This window comes from Chiloscyllium plagiosum, unplaced genomic scaffold (genome assembly GCF_037043375.1).
Source record: "Chiloscyllium plagiosum isolate Xiang-an unplaced genomic scaffold, Cpla_swu_hap1 HiC_scaffold_52, whole genome shotgun sequence".
Lineage (NCBI taxonomy): Eukaryota > Metazoa > Chordata > Chondrichthyes > Orectolobiformes > Hemiscylliidae > Chiloscyllium > Chiloscyllium plagiosum.
In genome coordinates, this window is record NW_028270190.1 from 32,346,159 (window position 1) to 32,358,409 (window position 12,251).

General features: G+C 40.7%; 1 pseudogene; it reads right to left on the reverse strand.

Annotated features, from left to right (window-relative positions):
* Window positions 1–512: 512 nt before the first annotated feature.
* Window positions 513–3,207, reverse strand: LOC148134918 (putative G protein-coupled receptor 139; annotated as a pseudogene).
* Between the last annotated feature and the right edge of the window lie 9,044 nt (window positions 3,208–12,251).

Here is a 12,251-nt window from a genome sequence, read left to right on the forward strand (position 1 = left end):
GACAGGTGGATGGCTGGAGCATAGCTGTACACTCAGGGGCAGAAAATAAAGAGGAAATGTTATTAAAAACCTTTCTCATCGACAGCAAGGCGAGAATCTGGAATTCATTGTCTACAACTGTAGTAGACTCAAAATGCTGTCTAAAATTTTAAAAGTTTACCCATGTGCACTTGTGATGGCAAAGTCAAGCATATGGTTGGCTCACAGTGAAAAAATGCATTTGGACATTTGTGTCGGTGCTTTATTTTATTAAATTGCAGAAACTCCACGGTTCAAGTCGCCTGTTGACCTTTATGTCTTCTTGACAAGGCAATTAATATATGCAAGTTGTAATTATATACGCATTTTATTTTTCTTTTAACCTATATGGTACAAAAGAGATTTGGGGAACAGACACAGAAGTAGAGTTAGACTGCAGGTAGTGTCAATCTGAATTTATTGACCAAAGTGTAGATTTACTGGGTGTTTCAAACATTTAGGTCCATTCTGTCGAGAAATTTTGTTGCAACAATTTATGCGGCTATTTTGTATTTATTCCATTTTATAATTAGTTTAAAAGGGTATTTAAATGCATTTTTCAGCTCTTCCCTGAATTTCTTCTGGGTCCCTGCATAAATACACGTATTGCTGCATGAACTTAAGAGTTGCAACATGTAACCACTTTCCTGTAGAATAAATTTTGGATCATTCTAATTGGAAGCGACAGAATAGTTATTTCCGGTCACTTGTACAAATAGAAAATGTACAATATATGTCAACCACAGGAGAAGAAAACTGCCAGAGATGGTGAAGAGTAGAATAATAGACTTCCTACGATTCTCCATCTCTGCATCACACTGGATCTTTCGTTTGTTGTTGGACCGTAGTCTCTTCCGTGCCCTGCTCGCCATTAGAATGTGTCTGACAGTCACAAGATTGAGAAACAAAATCAGGAGAAAGGGGATACTTGGAGTCATGATACGGTCAAACCAGTCAAATACTCTCCATGCAACTGAAGTATAAAAAATAGTTTTTATATCACAGTACCAGGGCACATCATTAACAATGTACATGGACTCATATATGAAGTAAAATGGAATGCTTATGCAACAGCATAACAGGCAGATGATTACTTTTGCCACAACTCCTTTTTTCTCTGTACAGCATTTCATTTTCAGGTCCTGGTAACAAATAGTTAGGAAACGATCGAAGGTGAAGGCGACAGTTAACCAGACAGAGCAGTCTCTAGAAGCGAAACTTAGAACAATAATCAGACGACAACCTGGGGTAGTAGACAGGTAAGTAACTGGAAAATAAATTACGAAGAGACGGGCTAATAACACTGCAATGATAATAACAAGCAGATCTGTCACCGCCATGGCTAACAGATACCAAGTGATAGATCTGGAAAGACCACATCTTCCTCGGGAAAGAATTACGATCGTAACAACGTTAGCTGCAAGAGAAAAGGGGAAAACAGTGTGAAAGATAGATTATCAGTGAAAGCAAGGGGGACAGACTGATCTATCTAAGTCATATCTGCGAGTGGAAGTATGAAAGTCGTTTCATTTGCATATATAAAATGGAGCTGGAATATTTGCAAGTTTTCCAGCCTAAATCACACTCCGCCGTAACAGAGGTGATGGTCCGGTGAGGTTATTATTGGATTATTCATCTAGAAGCCCAGGTAATGTTCTGCAGACCAGGGTTCGATTTGCATCAGAGCAGATAGTATAACTTAGTTTCAACATAAATCTGGAATAGCAGTCTATCGATAATTGCGAAATAATTATTAAGAAAGCCCCTCTGAGTGACTAATGTCCTTTGACTAAATATACAACTAACCTTACCTTGTCTGGACTAAATGTGACGCCAAACCCACCGCAATATGTTTAGCTCTTAACTGTCCTCCGTTGAAGTTAATGATGGATAGTGAAGGCCTAAAAGTGAGAGTAAATAAAATGCCTGGAAATATGGCGCTAAGTAATAGCCCACACGCAGAAGGCAAGGAAACGACTGAATATGTATATAAAAAAAAATCAAGTTGCGACCAAGAAGGGAAAAAGTGATCATACAATTATATTGGGGTTAAGATGCTCCAGGGAGAATTCAAGGATCGTCACAGTTTTATTTTCTGTATTCCAAAGACAAAATTACTTGGAAACGGTTCTGTTCATTGATGTCGAAGAGAGTTGCTTTTTGCGTTTATTTCCAGCATTGCTTTCTGAGAACGTGTGTCCACCGTGTGGGCCAAATCCAAATCGTTTTTCCAAAACTGTTGCTGGATCCTTGAATTGAAGAAGCAGAGGGATTTGTCCGATGCCTCAGTAGTCGCCAGATCTGCTTTGCTTCATGAACACATATTGCTAAGTATCCCGTGAATTTCCGATTCAGATCAAGGAGACGCGCCTGACTACATGGCTTACTCAATGAATAATACGAGTTTACACTTTATCAAAATACAGCGATTGAGGATGAGTACAAAGAACTTCGATTAATTAGGCTCTCAAACAGCTTGCAAAATACGAGGTGCTTAATTTCAGAGCTGTCTGTATTTGCCAACGATAATAGTTTGTATAATGCGTTTTAACTACGCCGCATAAAAGAGATCAAAATGTTCATTCAATGGCTAAATACTATCATTAAACACATGCAATTCAAATGATGACTTTGAAAATTCTCATCCTGTCATCAGCAATGTCTGCAAAAATAGAATGTGAAACATCATGAAAAGTACCAAGAGAAGGATGTGATACATTTGGAGATGTCTCGGTCTTCAAGCCTATTTTAATATATTTATTATTTCGTATTATCATTTCGACGAACTATTGAGGATTATGTCAATCTGATCATGAAAATCAAAGCAAGGTTCATTGAATAGTTAATAAGGTAGATGTCCTCGAATTGATGCAAGAGAAATTGTTAAAAAAGATGCTTTTAACAACAATTTGAACTTAGAATTTTCTTTTTAAAGGGACAAATTTTCAAAGCAAAGTACCAAACTGATCTAGCAATGAGTTATTGTGCTGCAATAAATGGACATAACATTGTCAAGACAAACAAAACGGAAGGAAAATCAATATGGTAAATTATCAAGGCCTTTCTAATGACACATTGTAAGCTCATCTGAATAATGAGCGTTCACCTTAGAATTTTACCTGGTGCACCGAAAGCTGCAAGAACAGAGTAATAAATGATAAACACGGGTCCTTTTCCTGGCGCATGCATTTTCTTTGAGAGTAATAAACTTGAAATCGCCTCTCGACAATCAGCTGTGCCGCATTTATATTTATGACTGATGTTATTCACTTGAGACGATTTTTGTGACTCACCATTGGTATTAGATACAGTCATTGAATATACAAATGAAGGCAGTCATTTTCACACGTATCTTAATTAATGCAATTTTTCTGCTTGAGCAGGAACGGCTATTTGAGAATGTATTTACGTTGGTACCAGTTATAGAGTCATAGAGATGTATAACACGGAAAAAGACCCAATCTGTCCATGCCGAACAGATATGCAAACCGGATCTAGCCCCACTTGTCACACACCGCCCATATCCCTCCAAACCCTTCCTGTTCATATACTCATCAAAGTGCCCTTTAAATGTTGCAATTAAACTAGCCTCCACGACTTCCTCTGGCAGCTAATTCCATACAGGTATCACCCTCTGCGTGAAAAGATTGCCCCTTAGGTCTCTTTTATATTTTCCCCTCTAACCCTAAACCTATGCCCTGTCGTTCTGCCCTCGCCCACCCCAGGGAAAACACCATCGGTTTATCCTACCCATGGCCCTCTTGATTTTGTAAACCAAGGTCACTCCTCAGTTTCCAACGTTCCAGGGAAAACAACTCCAGCCTGTTCAGCCTCTTCCTGTTTACAGTCAGACATATACAAGCTTATATGAGGAATTCACAATTGTTGGCCTTTGGGTGCTTCCTGAAAGGAATTTGGCAAAATTCTATGAATGTGCGTGGTACTTGGCGGTACTGCTTCCTGGGCACTCGTTTGATTAGTTCAATCGTGATTATATGAGAAAAAGTTGTTTGTTTTTATTTTTATTGGTTTTATTTATTTCAAGTTGAAAATTCTGCGACTTATTGGTTGTTATTATCAACACTGCTCCTCAGATTATTTACATTTAAATTGTATTGCATTATAACCTTTTCTGCAGCAAAACCTCGAACGTATTTCTTTTGTACATTGTAGTTTTGTTTCAGAGTAAATGCGAAGAATTGTCTGTAATAAAGGTAACAAAGCACCCACTGTAGTTCAACGAAGTAATGGATCGTATTGCACTGAAGAGTAAACATGCGTTTTTTTTAGATTAGAAAGAGGATTCGTAAAGTTTCCAAAGCCAACAAAATGTAACAAAAATTTAATTAAGGCAGATAAATTAAACCGATGGCACACTTGCAAGTGTTACTAAAATGGCAAGTAGCTGTTCCATGAAATGTATGAAAGGCTTCAAAGAAAAGCTGGCAACCATAGCCAGTAAGCTTAACATCTGTGGTATGTAAGTTGAGAAGTTTCTGAGGGACAGCAGGTACATGCATTTGGGACCGCAGGGAGCTTTCTGGAGCAGTCAGCATGGGTTTGTGCGTGGGAGGTCAGTGCCCACAAATTTGATCGATTTCTCTGACAACATGATCAGGAAGATTCACAAGGGGAGGCGAGTTGTCATAGTTGAAATGAATTTCAGTAAGATCTTTAATAACGTTTCATATGGTTTGTTGCTCAGGATGGTTGGATGGCAGGAATCCAGGGCGAGCTGAAAAATTGGATGTAAGGAGGCTTGCTGTTTGGAATCGCGGGGACGAGTGCCAAAGAATGTTTACCGAACTGGAGTCCTGTGACGAGTGGCGTCAATCGTGGCGGGGTGGGGGCGTGGGAGTAGTGGTGTGCTGGATCCATTACTGTTTGTTGTACAGATCAATGATTCCGATGATAATGTACAAGGCATTTAGGAGGTTGTAGGTCAAGTGCAGATATGAGGTAAGCAGAGATGGACATTTTGGCTGGCATGCTCCAGTTTGGGCCAAAGGGCCTATCTTCGTGCTGTAGAATTTTCTGCTTCTATGTGTCTATAAACTAAAATGCGAACAGAGATGCCAATGGGTTACTCACAGTACGTGATTGTCTTTCTTCTCGCTGTGAATATCTCTGGTGCCTGCATCAAATTCTTGTCTCTGTTTACTGACTGATGTCGCGATGGGGCATTTTGTTTTATCAGAGCTATTTGTACCTGTATATTCTTTATCTCCTTTCATACTTTTTCCAACTCCTCTGTGATACAAAGAAATACAATGCTTTTGACAAAAATGGCCAATCAGGAATCTGTGGTGCATTGCGACACCAACAAATCAAGCTTCTACTTGGATTTGAAACATAACATCTTTAGACATAAAGCAAATGCGACAAAACTGATCAGCACACACCAACTGCACTCTTAAAAAGGGTGACCGTCCGTGCTATGCCAATCTGTGCATATTCAGGGTAAAGGGAGGCGGGTAATTCAACGAACATTCTTCCCATAATAAATTTGAATTTTCTTTCTTTTCGACACAACATGAATTATCGGCGAGTAAATCCAAAGCAATGCTGGTTGACAAGAACAGCAAATAAGAATGTTCCATGCATTTCAATACGCAAACCCATGACTGGTAATACAAGTGCTCCACCATTACTACCCGGCTTTTTAATTGGGACCTTTTGCAAGTCAAATGAACGTGATAACCAGTACATGAGAGAAATAGAACTTCACGATATCTGTGCTCATTAGCTTTCATGCAGCTTTGAAATGTACAGGTAATGCTTCACTTTCTGTTTCTAATGGATAAACAATATCCAGAATTATTGGCGTTATTGAAAAGTTAGGAAATGCAGGTAAAATTGCTCAGAGAAGATTTACAAGGATGTTGCTAGGGTTGCAGGGTCTGGGCTGTCGGTGGACTCGGAATAGGCTCGGGCAATTCTCCAGTAACTTAAGGATGACCTCATGCAAGTTTGTAAAATACTGAGGATTATGCAGAATTGAATAAATGACGCCTTTCTCCGAAGGTGGGCGAGTTCAAAAATGAAGTGAATCTATTTAAGGTGAGAAGTGGAAATATTCAAAGGGGGCATGCGGGACATTTTTTTAAACGCAGAAGATTTTGTATAGATGAACTGCCGGGGAAGTAGTTGAATCTGTTATAATTATAACTTTTAAGCGGCATCTGTTTGAATCGGAAAACTTTAGTGCGATATGGTCCAAATGCTGGCAAATATTTCTATGTTAATTTCAGATATCCTGTCAGCATGGACAAGTTGGGCAGGAGGATCTGTTTCAGAGATATGCATCTCTATGGCTGTATAATTGATGACACCTGCATTTAAACGATCAAATTTTACCATCAGCTAAAGCATGTATTCGTACCACAATAGGTTATCTCGCTCAGCTGGTTTTCAGGGGCTTGTGATAGTTCTAAACTATGCAGGTATGAAAAGCTTCAGTGCTTTTCCCCAATAACCAATCACCATGACACACTATGTCACAGTCACTGAGGGCTTCAGCTGCAGGGACGTACTACTTAAACCAGACCAGCTCTGCAGATATCGAGCAAATCTCCAAACAAACCGATCTTGACTCGTACACAAACAGACAGGCACAGACACACAGACACATAGAACCACACGCAACAACACCCCCTAACACACACACACATATAAACACACAAGCACGCGCACAGAAAACTAACAATCAAAATGCGTTTCCAGGCCAACTGATTCATATGAATGCGGTCTTTGAGACACTCCAAGGAGTCAGAGTCTTGAAGTACTCATACAAGTAGGAGCGTTTCCAGCTTCCACACACACTGGAGCTTCAGTCCACCAACACTTTCTGGCAAGTTCTCAAGTAAGGGAGAATGTAATGACCCACACGAAATGAACATCAGCAATCACAATCACGGCTAGACTTGGTTTCAATTCCACTGAACAATGCAGGTGTGCCTGCACCGCAATGATTACTGTAGATCTAGAAGTAGGCTCACTTGCACCACCACTCCACCCCCCCCCCCCCCCCACCAGAACAGAAACAAAATAAATCAGAGATTCTTAAAAAAATGTCACATCGCAATTAATTGGAATTACAATCATTTTCTATAAACCCACAAATAAGTGCGACTATATACAATGTAGAATTTTGTGTTACAACAGCATGAAATTACAATCTCCGTTCACCTTGAACATAACGTTTGGAAAATGAAAACTTTCTCGAACATGAAGCAGTAGTATCGTCCAATAACAAACTAGAAACCTTTTGCCGTGACACGAGGGCGATAGTCACGATATCAGCATGGAAACGGACTGCGTGAGATTTGATACTGTACCTCATCACCAATTGCATTGCAAGAAGCAGTCGATGTGCTGTTGAATAGAGCTCAAATTTGGGCATCCTTTCCTATGCGTAGCGCATGTCTTAGTGGACCCCACGATACATTAGAGATAAGAACTTAAGCCCACCACCTGAAACCTCTTGACCATCCTACCACAGGAGCTGTGACCTCAACTATAATGTTTTCTGATTTTGTCATTGCAACATAACAAAACCAAAGGCGGGGGAAAGGCTTCTAATCCTCCTCGTCCATTTCCTCCGTTGTTTAGTTATGATTGGCTACAGTATTACTTTCCAAAGAGAAACCAATAGCCTTTGAATCAAAGCAAAAATCAATGCAAGGTTGAAAACATCTTTTGAGATTCGGGGACCAACAAATGTAACATGTCTGTCAGAAAGTATATTCCATTATACTTTAATAAAGTAAATATTAATTGCAAGGCAATTTTGAAGTGAAATCGTTGATTTTGGGAGATTATTTCCACTATTAGTCAAAACAGCACAACTTTAGCATTTAAATGCAACACGGGAATTATCAGACGACCGAGAAATTGTACAAAGCTGACCAGGCCTTGTAAACGATGAAATCGTGCTGTAGAATTAGAGTTACGATGAATATTTTGCAGAATGAGTTTCTCACAGGTGGTTCTCATCTAAAATATGATTACCATTAGAATATGAAAGCGACAGATCCCATTGCGAGGCTATACTCATCCCAGTGGAGGTGTAAGTTGCCTTATTTCAATTCCTTCTACTTGTTTGTCTTTCTCGTTACATGTCCTTTCCTCCAGAACTTTCCACACGTAGAGAAAAGAAAATGTCACCGAGCTGCCAGCTGAGTTGGAAATCCGTGAGGAAAAAGAAAGAAAGTGGCTGACTATACTTTAATGAATTCCGTAGTCCTTATTTAGAGTTGCACAAAAGGCTGTTGAAGTGTTTTGACGGAAAGTCAAAGGCAGTCAGTAATGTCAAGGTCGTCGATGAGTTGCTTCCTGTATATGAGTGGTGTTAGTTTTAGTCATGGAAAACAGCAGCGCTGAGTCCCCTTCATGTGTCTTGTTGCTGAATGAATAAGAAAGTAGGTGTTTCACAAGAGGGACACGAGCCTCCCATTCTTGTCTGTGCCTGTTGAGATTTTCCTGCTTCTCTGTGACATAACGAAAAAGTGTTATGATGTGATTTTCAATGCTTGGCAGACAGGGAACTCTCATGTGTTCTGAAATAGTCAGAAAATCACTCAAGGAAACGGGCACCTTTTGCTCAGGCAACCATCTGCGTGTTTACAGCTTTCATACGATCACAGCTTATTCAGGACCATCGCATATAACCAAATGGCTTACGCCATGGGCCTTAATTTGCATCGACAGTGCCTCTTATCTGTGGTTGTGACAACAAACATTGTCCCATGAAGTAGACTATATCTTGTTTTGAGAAATCCTTTGTCTGAAACTGATATTCTTGACACCAACCGGACCACCCCCTTGTCCAGCAAAAACAGGTTTTACCTGACACGTTGTCTTTTTCGCATTAGCCAAACTGCGAGAATTATTACTGTATGTGTGCTGACCCCATAATCAAACAGGAATTGGGACAGCTTGTTTTCTCTTGAAGCTGTAGGCTATTTCATTCAGCCCGTGGCCAAACTAGGGCTGCAGTTTCTGCTAGATCATTGGATGATGGATAGTGTGCAGCTATTATTATTTGACGACAACCATTGAACGTAAAGAGAAGCTCAAATCCCCTGCTGGTAAAGGATGACATGTCATCTGTGACATATATTTCTGCAAGTATGTGTATTTCAAAAGATACTGCAGCTTTTCTGCAGCTGTGCCTGAATTTGATTAAAGAAATCGAATTACATTTAACTTTCTTGAATGAGCATCCATAATAACGAAAAATATTCAACACTTGAAACGTCCTACATCGCTGAAGTTTAACTGAGTCCAGGCTTTTTCTTACCATTTCCAAGGATATGTTGGACTTGTAGGCAATAATCTAAATTCCTTGTTGGCACTCCAGCCACTGGTGCACCAATGGAAACATGTCTGCATGCAATCCTTATCACGCGAGATAGCATCCCGCCAACAACTTCATTTTGGATGCCCCTGAATGACCCTGATGTATTTGAGCAAGTATCTCATACTGATCTTTGCTTGGACCATTTTTTTCCAGCATCATAGTATACTGTCCTCAGATGTGATTGGGTTTCTCCCGCTCCAAAGTTCTCATTGTCATGCTCCTTTCGGTTCCCCCATCACGTGCAGCTGTTTTCATTGGTCCAGGACTCTATTGTTCTGCAGTCAAAGTTTGATTTTGATTTGTTGAGACTGAAAGTGTATCCAGAACGATTAAAATCATTGTGGTGGCGTTAAAATCGGTGATGTAACTGCCAGTGGCAGGTGTCTTAATGCATTTGCATTTGCTACTTATCTTCCCAGAGAGTGCTTCAACTGCAATTATATGCATTCATTAGTAGCAGCTACCGTTGAATTCGACATGAAGCACCGGGCGATATTGCCTTGCATTCTTCATTAGCTCTGGCAGTGGTTTGCGCACTGTCATTAAATATTTTTATTAAAAAGCTAGCATACGTAATGATGGAACTTTCAGATCTCAAATAAGAATGCCAATGCTTAATTCTCTCTTTGGGCGAATTCATACTCTTCTTCAGCAAAGTCCTTGTGGTGTTACTCAGTCAATTGAACTCTGTCACCCAATTTAGTCCCTTGTGGTGCCTGCAAGCTACATATTTTCCCTTGAAAGCTTATCTCCTGAAGATACGTGCAAAAATGCGTACGGGTGGCACGGTGGCATGGTGGTTAGCACTGCTGCCCCTCAGTTCCAAAGACCCAAGTTCAATTTCCGCCTCAGCCAACTGTCTGTGTGGAGTTTGCACATTCTCACTGTGTCTGCGTCGGTTTCAGGTGCTCCAGTTTCCTCCCACAGTCCAAAATGTACAGGTTAAGGTGAATTGGCCAGGCTAAATTTCCTGTAGTGTTAGGTGAAGAGGTAAATATAGGGGAATGTGCCTGGGTGAGTTGCGCTTCGGTGTGGACGTGTTAGGCCGAAGGGCCTGTTTCCACACTGTAAGTAATCTAATCTAAAAGCTCCTTATTGGTTTTCCCTGTTATTCGAACTTCATCTCGATAAATGGTGACCTGGGATTTAACTTGTAAAATATTCTCCACTGTCCACCGAAAAGTTGTGCAGCCATACATTGTCTCAAGTGGCAGTCTCGTATGTTTGTAAACAAAATATCTTATGGTTAATAATTATAATATACCTCAGTGAATCCTTATCTGACCACAATTGCAACATTTACTCACAATCTGCAAAGTTTCCCAAGTCAAAGTTCTCAGTCAAACAAAGGTTTTGTATAAACCTAAGGATCATAGTCCAGAGTGAATTATGTTGAAGACTGATTCTGCTATCAGCAATGACGCCGCACCCATGTCAACCTCCATTTAGAACTGGATGACTATTTATTCAGATATTTATTTTGATCAGTTCTGATTTGCACGTTTCTGCATCTTATCTGTTCCAAGTCACAAGTAGTTTGGCATTCTAGGGGCTGCACACGTCTGCTTAACAGCTCATGATTTCTCTTAGTCAATTCAGTCCTCATGAAGTCTTTTTCTGCATCGAGATTGCATATCACCACCAACTATAATAGCTTGCTGGCACAGATTCTGAAGAAATGCTAATGGCCGAGGTTTGGCTTTGACTTTCAGGTTGCTGTATCATGATTAATTGCCCGTTGTGACTTCACTTCACTTCACTTGGGCGGCACGGTGGCACAGTGGTTAGCACTGCTGCCTCACAGCGCCAGAGACCCGGGTTCAATTCCCGCCTCAGGCGACTGACTGTGTGGAGTTTGCACGTTCTTCCCGTGTCTGCGTGGGTTTCCTCCGGGTGCTCCGGTTTCCTCCCATAGTCCAAAGATGTGCAGGTCAGGTGAATTGGCCATGCTAAATTGCCCGTAGTGTTAGGAAAGGGGTAAAGGTAGGGGTATGGGTGGGTTGCGCTTCGGCGGGGCGGTGTTGACTTGTTGGGCCGAATGGCCTGTTTCCACACTGTAAGTAATCTAATCTAATCTAAAAAAATCATGTCTCCAAGTTTCTGTCCGTCTGGCGAGGCTGTCCACTTCCATCATCATACCCTGTAACTCATATGCTGCCTTTTATAAATACAATGCCAGTTATAATGCCTGTTTGAAGTCGATTGGGCATCAGGCAGGAAGGCACATTTTCATGGAGGCATTTACCTTACAAACAAAACGGTGTGTCAGCATTCCAATGCGGGTTAACTTGAAGTCACATGCCACTGCCAGTCATTTAAACTTTATGAAACATTTCAACATGGAATTCGCTGGGTCTCAAACTGATGATTAAAAGCGTTAACGTCTTGGAGGAGTTTGGGGTCTTAGTGTTCCTTCACGAAATCTGTTAACTCTTCAACGATTTTAGTTTTCGGTGCCTTGGAAGCATTCGGTCCCTAATAACTGAAAGAGCTCTCAGGTGAATTAATAGTTGTTTTTTTGTTGTTGTTGTCTGCCCGTATATCATTTGTCTGGAAAGCAAATCAGCATTCTTTCCACTAACTGGGCCAAATCCTCCAGGACCGGATAGAAAACGTCAAGCTTCATAATTATCAGCATGATGTTACAAATGCTTACCCCAAGTTAAAGAATACCGTTGCTCGCAAATTTCTTCAGCAGCATGCTTTTCTCTAATCAGCACTGATGGAACTCCACAAGAGCCAGTATTTCACAATCAAGTCATCCATTATTCATCTGTGGAGAGGCCTTGACGTCTGACCCACCTCTGAGACAAGTGTCAAAGTGAACAGAACGCCTGGGCACTACTTTCTTATTTGTCATTCATGACTTCCT